Source organism: Chiloscyllium punctatum, chromosome 21 (genome assembly GCF_047496795.1).
Source record: "Chiloscyllium punctatum isolate Juve2018m chromosome 21, sChiPun1.3, whole genome shotgun sequence".
NCBI lineage: Eukaryota > Metazoa > Chordata > Chondrichthyes > Orectolobiformes > Hemiscylliidae > Chiloscyllium > Chiloscyllium punctatum.
In genome coordinates this window covers 898,093-914,325 of record NC_092759.1, presented here as the reverse complement: position 1 = coordinate 914,325, position 16,233 = coordinate 898,093, and the positions used below count along the sequence as shown (strand labels likewise).

Genomic DNA, 16,233 nt, shown 5'->3' with positions numbered 1-16,233 from the left:
GGCCACTTGGCCCATCAAGTCCTCACCAACCCTCCGAATAGCATTCCATACTATCCCTATATTTCCCGTGGCTACTCCACCTAGCCTGTACACTGTGGGAAATTTGGCACAGCCAACCCACCGAACTTGCACGCTTTTGGACCTTGGGAGGAAACTGGAGCACCCAGAGGGGGACCCATGCAGACACGGGGGAGAACGTACAAACTCCACACAGACAGTCACCTGAGGGTGAAATAGAACCCAGGTCCCTGGCACTATGAGGCAGCAGTGCTAACCACTGAGCCACCATGCCACTCTCATACCAACATAACATGGGCCAAGTGCTGGAAAGTGTAGGTTTTGAGTAGTTTTGACTCAATGGGCTGAAGGGCCTCTTCTGTATGATTCTAAGACACTGTAGTTGGATGACCCCGTGATTGTTCAGCACTTGTCTTGGTGTCTTTCCATGTCCGCTGCAGGATGGAAAAGTCTTCATCGTGAATTATGGGATGCTGGACCGAGGTCCAGCCAATGTCATCAATGGCATTCAGCAGGACCTCACAGCAGCCCTGTGCCTGCTTCACCTTGACCAACAGAACTGAATGGTGCCAATCGCTATCCAGGTGAGTAACAGCAGACCCAGGCCATGGGCTAGCCCGCCGATATCACTGTCACCATCCCACACCCCTCCCATGGCCTTGCAGCAGCCCCTTCCAAAACCTGGGCAAAGCACCCATCCCACCAAACCTCTTGGAGCATTCCCAATTTTAATTCCTGTCCAATGATCCATCTAAATTGCCTGCTTGTGAAACCGCTCCGATGTCTCTTGCTGATCGCAGCATTGACTTTCCGGGTGGACAAGGGCCTCTAACTCCTGCAGAACCAGAAAGAATGTAAGAGAGAATGCTGCGGTCTGTCTCAGAGGGATTCCAATAAATCGGAATGCTGCGGAGGCTGGAAACTTCAAACCCAGAGACAACTTGCCTTCATTGGTCAAAACATTGAGTACAGGAGTTGGGAAGTCATGCTGTGGTTGTACAGGACATTGGTGAGGCCACTTTTAGAGTACTGCATTCAATTCTGGTCTCCCTGCTATCGGAAGGACGTTGTGAAACCTGAAAGGGATCAGAAAAGATTTACAAGGATGTTGCCAGGGTTGGAGCGTTTGAGCTATGGGGAGAGGCTGAATAGGCTGGGGCTGTTTTCCCTGGAGTCAGAGGCTGAGGGGTGACCTTACAGAGGTTTATAAAATCATGAGGGGCACAGATAGGGTAAGTAGGCAAGGTCATTTTCCCCAGGGTAGGGGCATCCAAAACTAGAGGGCCCAGGTTTGAGGTGAGAAGGGAAAGATTTAAAAGGGACCTGAGGGGGCAACTTTTTCACGCAGAGGATGGTGTGTGTATGGAATGAGCTGCCAGAGGAAGTGATGGAATGTTTAAATGACAGTTGGACAGGCACATGGAAAGGTTTTGGGGGATAAGGGCCAAATGCAGGCAAATGGGATTAGTTCAGTTTTGGAAACCTGGTCAGCAAGGACAGGTTGGGCCGAAGGGTCTCATTCTGTGCTCTATGACTTTATAAGATCTGGCAGCCATCTGCGGGAGAGAGAGAAGCAAGAGTTTTGTTTTTAATTTAACCTATCCTTCTAACCAACCTGTTGAGTAAGATTATTACATACCCCTGGAGCGGGGACACCTGAACACAGGCCTCTTGGTCCAGGGTAAGGACACTACCACCATGCCACAAGTGATGTAGAGTTAACGTTTCAAATCCAGTATGACTCTTCCTCAAACTTTCTTCTTCAGAGTTAGGCAGAAATCGAAACGTTAACTCCATCTCTCTCTCTCTCACGGATGCTGCTGGACCTGCTGAATTTCTCAGGCGTTCCCCGTGTTCGGTCCACGTGGATTTTCAGCTGGTTCAAGTTGCCGTGGCAACTTGCAGCGGATTTTCCCTCTGCTGACCCGGGGGGAAGAAACCCCGCTCAAGTAAAACACTGGGCAGTGAAGGTGTAGAGTGTTGGTAGGTCTCCGGTGCACAAGCCCAGTCAGCAATGGGTGCCATGTTCACGAGAGGTGGACGTTGATGCCTTGGTGGCTGTGCGCACACCCTCACAGGGTCGGACAGAATGTTGCACACAACTGCTCAGGAGTGCTGGGACTTCCACGTCCGCGAGCACCCATCCCCCCACCAAATGCACCTCTCCAATGTTAATAGCCCCAGTGCTGGGATGGAAGCCAGGAATCTTCTCCCTGAAACGTTTCAGCTTTCTCTCTTCTGGTCCAGTTCCAGACCCCTCCCCACTCCACTCCCAGAAGCCTTCAATCAGCCACTGCACCCCCCCCCCCCACCTCCCCCCACCACATGTGACATGGCGTCAGATTTTGATCAGGGAGGGGGTGGGCGCAGGTTGTTGTTGCTGCGCGGGTCTGGTGATGCCCCACCTTGACGTCTCTCGCAGCTGAAGCAGATGCCAGGAAGAGCCAACCCCACGTTCCTGCCTTCGGACACAGAGCTCGATTGGCTGTTGGCCAAGATCTGGGTGCGGGACGGCGACAGCCAACACTTCGAGCTGGTCTCCCACCTTCTGTAGACTCACCTGCTCACCGAGACCTTCTGCCTTGCCACCGTCCGGCAGCTGCCATCCGTGCACCCCATCTACAAGGTACACTGCGGGCCCAAGGAGGCATCCCCTGGGAAGCGTTGCTTGTTTAAAGAGGAGTGCAGGATCTCAAGGGTTTTAATACTGCCCTCTTGACCTGTGTATCTTCCTTCCCACATAACTGCTCCACCTTCCCCTTCGACCTGCTCCACCTTCACACCCAATCGACTTCCCAGCTACCTTCCCCCCAAGCCCCATTCAGCCATCTCTCAGCACCCTATGCCCACAAACCTCATTCCTGATGAAGGGCTTTTACCCGAAACATTGATTCCACTGCTCCTCGGATGCTGCCTGACCAGCTGTGCTTTTCCAGCACCACACTCTGATCTCCAACATCTGCAGTCCTCACTTTCTCCATAGAATCCCTAGAGTGTGGAAGCAGGTCATTTGGCCCAACACGTCCACACTGACCCTCCAAAGCGTATCGCACCCTGAACCATGCCCCCCTCTACATTTACCCCTGACTAATGCACCTAATCTACACATTCCTGAACACTATGGGCAATTTAGCATGGCCAATCCACCCTAACCTCCACGTCTTTGTGATAGTGGGAGGAAACCCACGCAGACATGGGGGAAAACATGCAAACTCCACACGAGGCTGGAATCAAACCCTGGCCTGTGAGGCAGCAGTGCTAACCACTGAGCCACCTCTGAGGGACAAAGGTTCCACCATCTGCCGTGACGGGATTTGAAGCCAGCTTCCCAGCGCCTGCAGGAATTTGTTCCTTCCCAGAACATTACATAATTCTGAGAATATTAATCTCCAGATTAATAGCCCAGCGATAAGCCATCACCTCCCCCAGTCAGCCTCGTACAACTCACCTTATGATGTGAAGGTCTTTGTGTCCTTTCAAATCAGTTTAACTGTTTGTTGTCACTATTTGGTGGTGACTCACTTCCCCCTGCCTCCAGCTCATTGAGTCTGCTCCACCATTCAATGTGATCGTTGGCTCATCTGGTAAACCTCAACTCTACTTTCCTCTGAATTCTGTGTTCACGTTTCAGCTCCTGGCTCCTCAAGTGAGAGACACGATGCACATCAACGTCAAAAGCCGAACGGACTTGTTGGGTCCAGATGGACGTATTAACAAGGTGGGTTGAGTTTCGTGTAACTCCTTCAGTGTTGTACCAAAGCATTTTGATCAATTTGTTAAGATGGGGAAAATTCATAGAATCCCTGCAGTGCAGAAGGAGGCCATTCAGCCCAACAGAATCTGCACCGACCTTCCAAGGAGCACCCCAACTTTCCTGTATCTGGTACATGTGACAATAATAATGTTGTTTTTATGTCTCCATAGTCTTACCAGACCATAGGGCTGCTCTCTCATCAAGGACAGGCGACTGAGAAGTGGTGACTTAACCTGAGGACCACCAAACCTCAGTAAAGGGTGAGGTTGAAAAGGAGAGCCCTTCACTGTAACCTCAGCCAGTGACGGGAATTGAGCCACTGCTGTTGATATCACACCGCTTTATAAACTAACCATCCAGCCAACTGAGCTACATCAACTTTCGCAATAATAAGGATCAAATATCTCTCACCTCACATTTAGTATAGTTAGCCCACCTAGCCTGCACATCGTGAACACTACAGGATAACTTCCCATGGCCAATCCACCCTAATCCGCACATCTTTGGACTGTGGGAGTAAACCAGAGCACCTGGAGCAAACCCACGCAGACACAGGGAGAATGTGCAAACTCCACACAGACATTCGCCTGAGGGTGGAATCGAACTGGGTCTCTGGTGCTGTGAGGCAGCAGTGCTAACTCGGGTAACTGTCTGTGTGGAGTTTGCATATTCTCCCCATGTCTGCATGGGTTTCCTCCCACAGTCCAAAGATGTGTAGGTTAGGGTGGATTGGCCGTGTTAAATTGTCTCATAGCATCTCGTGATGTGCAGATTAGGGTGGATTGGCTGTGCCAAATTGTTTCATAGTGTCCAGGGAGGTGCAGGTTAGGAAGGATTGGCCATACTAAATTGTCTTATAGTGTCCAGGGATGTGCAGGTTAGATAGATTAGCCATGGGGAAATACAGGGTTACAGGGATAGGGTAAAGGATGGTTCTGGGTGGGATGCTCTTCAGAGGGTCGGTGTGGACTCGATAGGTTGAATGGCCAGCTTCCACGCTGTAACGACTCAATGATGAATTGATTCTACGTTGTGAAGATGCCTCTGATTTAAAACAGCAAAAGCCCAGAGGTATTCGAAGTGCCTTGTGAAGTAACAGGAAGAGTACTGGGCCTGTCTACACCCTTCCCTTACCCTGCCCATCTTCTCCCAATAGCTCCATGTCACAGATAGCAATGCATTCTGGGTTAAGGAAATCTGCTCACTGCAAGACCAACAGTTCACTGCTCTGGCCCTCTCACTTTATAAACAGAAGCATAGACAATATGAGCAGGAGTAGGCCATTCATCCCTTCAATGCTGCTCCACTGTGGGGGGGGGGGGCACAGTGGCTCAGTGGTTAGCACTGTTGCCTCACAGCACCAGGGTCCCAGGTTCAATTCCAGCCTCAGGTGACTGTCTGTGTGGAGTTTGCACATTCTCCCTGTGTCTGGTCTCCTCCCACAGTTCAAAGATGTGCAGGTTAGGATGAATTGGCCATATTAAATTACCCATAGCATTAGGTGCATTAGTCAGAGGGAAATGGGTCTTGGTGGGTCACTCTTTGGAGGGTTAGAGTGGATTTGTTGGGCCAAAGGGCCTGTTTCCACACTGTAGGGAATCTCATCCAACTCTATTCCCATTTTCTCCCTTTGGCCCTATGGACTATAACTAACTCCTTCTTGGAAAAAGTCAATGTTTTGACCTTGATCCTTCTCTGTAGCAGAGAATTCCTCAGGCTCCCACTCTCTGGGCAAAGATATTATTCTTCAACTCCATCCTAAAGAGCCTACACTCGTTTCCTTAAATTGTGATTCCCTGGTTCTGGATTCCCCTCAGTCATCCCTCCTGCCTGTCAGAATTTTATGGGTTTCTGTGAGATGCCCCTCTCATTCTTCTAGACTTCAGTGAATATAGTTCCTCATCTCAACTCATATATCACTCCTACCATCCCTGGAATCAGTCTGGGACGCCTTTATGGCAAGTATATATACCTTCACTTCCAGCTTCCTTACCAAACCTTTGCCTGGCCAATCTCTCCACACACAACTTTAGGACACTCATATTTTTAATATTCAAGCCAGCCGGGCCCGATTTGCCTCACCCACGTCCAACCCGTGTAGCAGTAGTGTGTGCCGTCAACAAATCGCACTACAGAAATTTCACCAAGGCTCCACCCTGAAGGTTTCTCTCCAATGTGTGAATGAGTTGGCATGGAACTTGCAGGGGGCAGTGTTCCCATGTATCTGCCGCCCTTGTCCTTCTAGATGGAAGTGGCCATGGCTTTGGAAGGTGCTGTCTGAGGATTTTTGGTGAGTTCCTGCAGTGCATCTTGGAGATGGGCATGCACTGATGCTACTGAGCGTTGGTGGTGCCAGTCAAGTGTGCTGCTTTGTCCTGGACTGTATTGAGTTTCTTGCATATTTTTGGAGCTGTACCCGTCCAGGCAAATGGTGGACTATTCCATCTGACCCCTCGAGTCTGCTCCGCCATTCAATAAGATCATGGCTGATCTTTTCATGGCCTTAGCTCCACTTACCCACCCGCTCACCCTAACCCTTAATTCCTTTGCTGTTCGAAAATCTGTCTAACTCTGCCTTAAAAACATTCAACGAGGTGGCCTCAACGGCTTCCCTGGTCAGGGAATTCCACAGATCCACAACCCTTTGGTTGAAGGTATTCCTCCTCAGCTCAGTCCCCCCTCGTTTTCAGGCTATGCCCCTTCGTTCTAGTTTCATCCGCCAGTGGAAACAACCTCCCTGCTTCTAGCTTCTCTATCACACTTCTGACTTGTGGATAGTGGACAGGTTTCAGTAGTCAGGAAGTGAGTTACTCGCTGCAGGATTCCTAGCCTCTGACCTGCACTTGTGGCCTTTGTATCTATACGGCTGATCCATTTCAGTCTTTGGTCAACGGTCTATTCTGCCAGGATGTTGATAGTGAGGTATTCAGCAAGGGTAACACCATTCAAAGTCAAGGGGTGATGGTTGGAGTGGGGGGGTCCCATATTAGAGATGATCCCTACGGTGTATCCAGTTAGTAAGCATCTAGGTTGGGCCCAGGGGCTCTTGTGGTGCAGTGTTAGTGTCCTACCTCTGAGCCAGGAGGTTTGGATTCAGGTCCCACCTGTTCCAGAGGGGTGTGATACCATTTCTGAACAGGTTGATCAAAAAGCATCGATATTTTGGGCTCACAACAGAACGGCAGTAGAGTGAGAGAGTTAGAGAGAGCGTCGTGCCTGTTACTCTCCTACATCGCCTTGGATTGTACCATTCAGGGAGATAGCCCCAGTCGATATTTCACTTCTTTTGAGTGACATAGAACATAGAACATAGAAGAATATAGCGCAGTACAGGCCCTTTGGCCCTCGATGTTGTGCCGATCCAAGCCCACCTAACCTATACTAGCCCACTATCCTCCATATGCCTATCTAATGCCCGTTTAAATGCCCATAAAGAGGGAGAGTCCACCACTGCTACTGACAGGGCATTCCATGAACTCACAACTCGCTGAGTAAAGAATCTACCCCTAACATCTGTCCTATACCTACCACCCCTTAACTTAAAGCTATGCCCCCTTGTAATAGCTGACTCCATACGTGGAAAAAGGTTCTCACGGTCAACCCTACCTAAACCCCGAATCATCTTGTACACCTCTATCAAATCTCCCCTAAACCTTCTTTTCTCCAATGAGAACAGCCCCAAGTGCCTCAGCCTTTCCTCATACGATCTTCCTACCATACCAGGCAACATCCTGGTAAACCTCCTCTGTACCCGTTCCAGTGCCTCCACATCCTTCCTATAGTATGGCGACCAAAACTGCACAAAATACTCCAGATGCGGCCGCACCAGAGTCTTATACAACTGCAACATGACCTCAGGACTCCGGAACTCAATCGCTCGCTCTTTCTGCCAGTTTCTGAGTAGCTTAGAGAGGATGTTGCTTGCAGTCCCGTGTTGCATCTTTGACCCCAATCTCTTGTGTTCACTCCACAGGCGTTTGGCATCAGAACTGAGAGTTGCTTTGCACTCGCTTGGAAAGAGCTCGATCCCTTGACCTACCAGTCGCTGTGTCTGCCAGACCGCTTGCAGCAGTATGGAGTCGCAGAACTCAACGGCTACTAATACAAGGATGATGGCCTGTTGATATGGTCTGCGATTCACAAGTAGAGTACAAGTCGCCACAGTCTCACCAGGCCACAGGGCTGCTCTCTCGTGAGGGAGGCGATTGATGACCACACCTCAGGCAAGGGGAGAGGTTGAGCAGGAGAATCCTTCATAGTGACCACAGCCAATGTGGGAATCAAACCCACGTTGTATGTTTTTTAATTCATTTGTGGGACTTGGGCATCGCTGGCTGGCCAGCATTGATCGCCCATCCCTATTTGCCCTTGAGAAGGTGGTGGTGAGCTGCCATCTTGAATCGCTGCAGTCCACTTGCTGTGGGTTGACCCACAATGCTGGTAGGGAGGGAATCCCAGGATTTTGACCCAATGACTGTGAGGGAACAGTGGTATGTTTCCAAGTCAGGGTGGTGAGTGGCTTGGAGGGGAACTTGCAGGGGGCTGGGGTTCCCAAGTAGCTGCTGCCCTTGTCCTTGTAGATGGAAGTGGTCGTGGGTTTGGAAGGTGCTGTCTGAGGATCTTTAGTGAATTTCTGCAGTGCATCTTGTAGATAGAAGACACTGCTGCTATTGGGCGCTGGTGGTGGAGGGAGTGGATGTTTGTGGATGTGGTGCCAATCAAGCGGGTTGCTTTGTCCCTGGATGGTGTCAAGCTTTCTTGGGCGTTGTTGAAGCTGCCCCCATCCAGGCAAGTGGCGGGGGCATTCCATCACACTCCTGACTTGTGTCTTGTAGCTGATGGATAGACTTTGGGGGGGGTCAGGAGGTGAGTTACTCACCGCAGTATTCCCAAGTCTCTGACCTGCTCCTGTGTTTATGCGGTGTTACTCTGCATAGCAAGCCAGCCAACTGAGTTAAGTAACCCCCTCGTTCATAAGTGAAAAATAGGGGGTCTCACAGTGAGGCAAGGAAATTGGAAGCTCCCTGTGTGTGAGCAAACCTCACTAATATAACTGAGAGATTAATGCAACGTGTGCACGTGTCACAAAAGGGACAGGCACGCAAAAGGAATGGAGGCTGATTCCCCCATTGGGGTAAGGTTCAAGTCAGACGGTATTCAGAAATAACTGCATGCAGCTCCGAGCACCTCTGGTGGAATGGTTCCAGGAGTGAGACACTTGTGACAAGAGATGCTGGGGCTGCCATCCTTGGAAAGGGGAAGGCTAAGAGGAGATTTGATGGAAGTTTTCAAGATCACGAGTCGATAGGGGGCTACTATGGCCCCACGGGAAAAGGATCGACAACCAGAGGGAGCTTCAAAAGAAGCAATTGTGGGGTGAGAAAAGCATTCAAGGCTGAGATACAGAGAGAGATTTTGAATCAGTCAGGGGATCATAGGGTGTGTGCAAAGGCTGGCAGGTGGGGATGAGGATATTAACAACCACATCACTCAATGAAGAAGGAGAAAGGGCACAGCATTTTGTGTTTTTGCAATCCGCGCTGATTGTTAACCTGTTTTAACATGGCCTTTAGGTTTGTAACTAATGTGGTAACATTCTACTACCTAAAGGATTGGCAAGTCCTGGATGACCATGAGCTTCAGGCCTGAAGTTGGATTTCAAGACATTAAGATCTCTGGTAATTAGATGTAAACTAGCTCTTGACCTGTGAAACCGTAGTAGCTCACTGAATCACAGAAGGCCATTCAGCCTCTCCTGGCTTTTGGAAAGGACTTTCCAAAATTAATTAATTAGGTTAGATTCCCTACAGTGTGGAAACAAGCCCTTTGGCCCAACAAGTCCATACTAACCTAAGGTTTAGATACATAATTCTTTGAACGGTGGCTCAGAGGTTAGCACTGTTACCTCACAGAGCTAGGGACCCAGGTTCGTTTCCAGCCTCGGGTGACTGTCTGTGTGGACTTTGCCCATTCTCCCCGTGTCTGCATGGGTTTCCTCCGGGTGCTCCAATTTTCTCCCACAATCCAAGGATGTACAGGTTGGGTGATTTGACCATGCTAAGTTGTCCCACAGTGCCCAGGGATGTGTAGGTTAGGTGCATTAGTCAGGGGTAAATATACAGTAATACGGTAGGGAAATGGGTTTGGGTGGGATACTCTTCGGAGGGTCGGTGTGGACTTGTTGGGCCAAAGGGCCTGTTCCCACACTGTAGGGAATCTATGATTCTGTTGTACAAGATGTTGGTTAGGCCTCTTCTGGAGTATTGCATCCTGTTCTGGTTGCCCTGTTATAGGAAGGATCCTATTAAACTGGACAGGGTTCAGAAGAGATTTGCCAGGCTGTTGGAGGGTTTGAGTTAGAAGGACAGGCTTGATAGACTTGGACTTTTTCCACTGGAGCATATGAGGTCGAGGGGTGACCTTACAGCCATTTACTAAATCACGTGGGGTATATATAAGATGAACGGCAGGTGCCTTTTCCCTAGAGTGGGGGTTTTCAAGACTAGGGGACACATTTTTAAGGTGAGAGAAGAAAGAATTTAAAAAGACATGAAGGGCAATTGTTTTTCCACCGAGTGTGGTATGAACTTGGAGAGAAAATGGTGCATGTGGGTCCAGTTACAGTGAATTGGTTGGAGGGATGACAAATAAGGAAACACTGGAGAGGCACATATAGACCTTGCCCCCACTCAAAAATAAATAGCAGATATGGTGTTGGGAAGAATGGAATTCAGGATACAGTACACGGTTCTGGAAATACATCTTATAGGAAGGATGTGATGACGGTGGAGGGTGCAGAGAAGATTCACCAGGGTGTTGCCCTGGGCTAGACAGATTTACGAGAATGTTTGCCTGGGCTGGAGAGTTTCAGCGATGAACAGTTTAGGGCTGTTTTCTCTGGAGTGGAGGAGATTGAGAGGAGACATGATTGAGATGTGGAAAGCTGTGAGGACCATGGACGGGGCAGACAGGAAGAACCTTTTCCACCTTGATGGAGGGAATCATTGATCAGGGGCTTGACTGCAAGGGGCAGGAGGTTTACAGGGGATGGAATGTTTACCCAGGAGTCTGGAACTCAGTGCGTGTAAGGGTGGTCTGGGAAGAAACTGCAGAACATTGAAGAATTCAGGGTGCATTCACAATGCCAAGACATTGACCAAGTGCTGGAAAATGGGATTAGAGTAGTGAGGTAGTTCCTTTTGATTGGCACAGACTCAATGGGCTGAAGGACCTTTTTCTGTGCGGTAGACCCCGACAGCTCTGTGAAGCTGAGGTGCTTGTCATTACTTCAAAGCATGGGAAACCTCAAACTTCTTTCGAACTGCCCAGATCCATATTCGCAATGAGCTGATGGAGGATTGACTCATGGGATATTACTGAAGCTCATTTTTCCCAGATCGGTCTATCACCGGAGTGACTAGCGAAGGAGGAGACTGGAATCGAGGACTGCGCTGTTAATGCGTCAATGTTTAACAGTTCCTTGATTCACTCCTGCACTTGAACGTGTAGGCTGTAGGTGCAGGATGTAAATTTGAACCCATTTCAGTGGGATTCTGGAGCACAATCACCTGATGAAGGAGCGGCGCTCCGAAAGTTAGTGCTTCCAGTTAAACCTGTTGGATTATAACCTGGTGTTGTGTGATTTTTAACCTCTGCTGTAAGCAGCAATGACCTGGGATATTGGAATCCAGTTCTGGGAGAATCCTTGATGGATCTGTTTCAGGGCAGGGAGAGCTCCCACTGTTGAAGGAAAGCCCTTCCTGTCTTTCTGCTTGACTGAGTCTGGTTTCCTTTCCTTTTTCGAACAGGAGGATTGGGGCGCCCATCTCCATGAGGAAGCCCCCTCCGTCCGAAAAGGGGACCGTGTCGATGGAACACATCGTGGAATCTCTGCCAAACATCAGCCAGTCCTGCATCCAGATGGGCTGTTTCCTTGACCCTCAACCGCCCCCAGCCTGGAATGGTGAGGAGCTACCCAGTCAACTTGGAACCAAACAATCTGCATTTAAATAGCGCCTTCTATAGTGTAAACAACCCAGGAGAGTCTAGCAAACAACGTCCGGCCTCGAGGCACATAAGGAGCCATTGGATCAGGGCCATTTAGTCAAAGAGGTCAGCTTGAAAAGGACAGGGAGAGGGTTTTGGGAAGAAATTCCAGAGCGTAGGGCCCAGGAATACATGAGAATATAACTGTATTTGAACAGAATCCCAGTCCACACTTAGAACCAACAGCTTTGTTAATCACATTCCATAAAACTCACAGCCCAATATGTACTAGCCCCTGGTATTTATACAAAGAATTCACACATAATTATCCCAAAACAGATATCGCCATCAGCTGAGGGCTCTTCAGCTGCAGCGATATGTCATCTCTTTCCCCTTATTGCTTCTTTTAGTTGTCCTCTGCTGGTTTTTAAAGACTTCCACCACATTAGGCAGGTTTTGTTTCGGTTTTATGCTGTTCCTGACTTCCCTTGTCAGCCACGCTCCCCTTGTCCTCCCCTTAACACGTTTTTTCTTCCTTGGGATGAATTACCCCAGAAGCCATTGCTGCTCCACCATCTTCCCTGCCAGGCTCCCCTTCCAATCAACTCTGGCCAGCTCCTCCCTCATGTCTTTAGAGTCACCTTTTACCCAGTTGTCATACCATCTGATTCCAGTTTCTACCTCACAAACTGCAGCGTGAATTCTATCAGGATTATCGTCACTGTCTTTGGGGCATTAATGTGGATTTCACCAGTTTCCTCATTTCCCCTCCCCCCAGTCTCCACCCTCCAACTTGGCACCGCCCTCTTGACCTGTCCGTCACCTTTCCCATCTATCCGCTCCACTCTCCTCTCCGAATTATCACCTTCTCCCCTACCTACATCTACCTGTTGCATTCTCAGCTCCCTTCCCCCCCAGCCCCACCCCCCTCCCATTTATCTCTCAGCCCCGGCTCACAAGCCTCATTCCCAATGAAGAGCTTTTGCCTGAAGTGTCGACTCTCCTGCTCCTCGGACGCTGCCTGACCTGCTGTGCTTTTCCAGCACCACACTCTCGACTCTGATCTCCAGCGTCTGCAGTCCCTTCTCCTAATAGCATCACTGCCCCCTAGAGGTTCCTTCACCACAAGCTCCCTAATCAAGTCTGCCTCATTACACATCATCATATACAGAACTGTGGCTTCTATCACAAGCTGCTCCAAAAAAAGACCATCCCATAGCCATTCCACAAATTCCTTTTCTTGGGTTGCACTGATTATCTCAGCCCACCTGCATATTGAGGTCCCTCAAGATTATTGTAATCATGCTTTTCTCACAAGACTGGCCTTTCTCCCTAATTTATTTTCTTCCCCACATCCTGACTCCTGCCAGGAAGCCAATATGTAACTCCCATCAGGGTTTTTTAATCCTCTGCGATTCCTCAACTCTGCCCAGATAGATTATACTCCTTCCAATCGTGTATTGCTATCAATTTAACTTCATTTCTTACAAACATGGCAAACCCTCTGCCATCTGTCTGTCCTTTGAAAGGACACGTATCTTTGGATATTTAGTTCCCGGACCTGATCCCATTACAACCACGTCTCCATGATAACCACAACATCATACGTGCCAAATTCAATCTATGCTACAAGCTCATTTACCTTGCTTCATAGACAATATGCATGTGGCTTGTTGGACTAGGGGTATGACTCTTGCTTTGGGTCTTCGACTACGCAAGCTTGCGATAGATCAAATCCCGGTTGAGCCTGTGTTTCCGAACTTGACTTGTGCAAAAATGCCTGATTAATTTTGGTTCCATCGTGGTGGGTCAGTGGTTAGCACTACTGCCTTACAGCACCAGGGTCCCAGGTTCGATTCCAGCCTCAGGCGACTGTCTGTGTGGAGTTTGCACGTTCTCCCGGTGTCTGTGTGGGTTTCCTCCCACAGTCCAAAGATATGCAGGTCAGGTGAATTGCCCCTGCTAAATAATGTTAGTCAGAGGGAAATGGGTCTGGTTGGGTTACTCTTCGGAGGGTGGACTTGTTGGGCTGAAGAGCTTGTTTCCACATTGTAGGGAATCTAATCTAATCACTTGTGGACAACACTTTCAGTCCTGCGTAGACTGCCTCCCTTTCCTTATCTGCTGTGCCTGAAGTTAGATTCCTGACCCTTTTTGTACTCTCTGTCCTATTACTTGTTATGGAAACATTAATAACCTCTCCTGAGCCTTGCCCCACCTAAATCACATTAAAGTGGTGATTGCCTTGTTTGGCCTTTCTGCTAGGATCCTGATACACTGGGACTGTCACCCCATATCCCGTTGTGAACACCCAGCGCCTCCCACACCTCCCAGAGCTGCACCCAACTGAACAGAAACCATTCGATTGTCACCCAGAGGAAACCTGGCGGCTACGGGGAATATTTCACCGAGGAGGCCACGAAGACCGTCATCGAGAAATCTCAGGTGGAGCTGAGGGCGATCGATCGCACGATCCAAGAGCGTAACGAGACCCTGGTTCTGGAATACCAATACCTCCCGCCCTCGAACATCAAGAATAGTGTCACCATCTAATGGGCAGAGTGGCCTAAATCCAGGACGAGTGTGTGGTCTTGATGACCATCTTGTGGGGGGGGGGGGGTTCCATCATTTGGGGACAGGAGAGGAGTGGGGAGTGACTCCGGTTTATTTTTGGTGCGGCCAAACGTGGTGTCCACTGGAGGATTTAAAATCCGAAATGATTAGGATTATTACATTGCAATCAGTGGCTTGGTGTCTTCCAAAGCTTCAGGACAATGTCTCAATATCCTACACATTTCCAGGAGGTAACAGACAGAGTCTTACTTCGCACTTCCAGCACAGGAAGAGGCCTTCAGGCCTATTGTTTATGGTCTGTCAGACCCTCCTTACAGCCCACTCTTCATCTGAACTCAGCAGCATAAATCCCAATTCCTTTTCCTACTTCCCTTTAGAAGCACTGATGCTATTTGCTCTGTGGTTGTGGCAACATGTAGACTTTGGTTACGTAAAGTACACCTATTGGTGAGTTTAACCTGAGGGTCACCATACCTCAGACAAGGGGAGAGGTTGAGAAGGAGCATAGTGTTTGATACAGAGTAAAGCTCTGTCTGCACTGTCCCCATCAAACACTCCCAGGACAGGGACAGCACGGGGTTAGATACAGAGTAAAGCTACCTCTACACTGTCCCCCCATCAAACACTCCCAGGACAGGGACAGCATTAGGTTAGCTTCAGAGTAAAGCTCCCTCTACACTGTCTGCCATTAAACATTCCCAGGACATGGACAGCACAGCGTTAGATGCAGAGTAATGCTCTGTGTACACTGTCCCCATCAAACATTCCCAGGACAGGGACAGCACGGGGTTAGATACTGAGTAAAGCTCTCTCTACACTGTCCCCCCATTAAACACTCCTGGGGCAGGGAGTTAGATACAGAGTAAAGCTCTCTCTGTACAATTACAATATTTAAAAGACATTTAGGTAAGTACTGTACATGAATAAGAAATGTTCGGAAAAGTATGGGCCAGGAGCAGGACCAGGACAGGGACAGCACACAGTGTAAAGCTTCTCTACACTGTTCCCCATTTTACACTCCCACGACAGGGACAGCATGGGGTTAGATACAGAGTAAATCTCCATTTGCACTATTCTCATCAACATTATGTTTGTAAAAGAGCTGTGTTTTCCTTTTCTCAGCTTTTTACATTTTGCCATATTTTCACAAATCATAGAACATTCAGATAAACATATTCAGAGGGTTTTTTTTGGAAATAGTTTTGATCTTTATTGACGTGACTCCAAGTTTTCCAAAGAGTTCTGTTAAAGACTTACTCACCTTTCTCTGTCCAGGCAGATCCTGTGGCCCTGCTGATGCCTCCTGCAGTGTTGAATTAATTCAGCCTCTTGCTGAATGCCTTGGTCGTGTCCGCTCTACTTATGCAGTTGCAACCCCCGATCAGCAGAGGGTAGCATTGTATCACTTTCATCGCAAGACAGTTTCGAGGAAGGGAAATTTACATATTTTTAAAAGTTCAGTTCCACTCGAAACCCCAGAGAAAAGATGCCCAAATGCAGCAGACAACTGCTTCTGAATCACTATAGGCCTTTACAATCCAAAAGATTGTAAATCCACAAGTCCACACCGACCCGCCGAAGCGCAGCCCACCCATACCCCTAACCTAACACTACGGGCAATTTAGCATGGCCAATTCACCTGACCTACACATCTTTGGACTGTGGGAGGAAACCGGAGCACCCGGAGGAAACCCACGCAGACATGGGGAGAATGTGCAAACTCCACACAGTCAGTCGCCTGAGGTGGGAATTGAACCCGGGTCTCTGGCGCTGTGAGGCAGCAGTGCTAACCACTGTGCCACCGTGCCGCCCAAAACGTACCTGTACAGGTGAGTGCAGGGAAGTACAGGATAATGTACCTGTCCAGGTGAGTGAGGCGGACTACAGGATAATGTACCTGT

At 49.1% G+C, this 16,233-nt stretch overlaps 1 pseudogene; it reads left to right on the top strand.

Annotated features, from left to right (window-relative positions):
• Positions 1–311: 311 nt before the first annotated feature.
• On the top strand, positions 312–14,311 carry LOC140492418 (hydroperoxide isomerase ALOXE3-like; annotated as a pseudogene).
• The last annotated feature ends 1,922 nt before the right edge of the window (positions 14,312–16,233 follow it).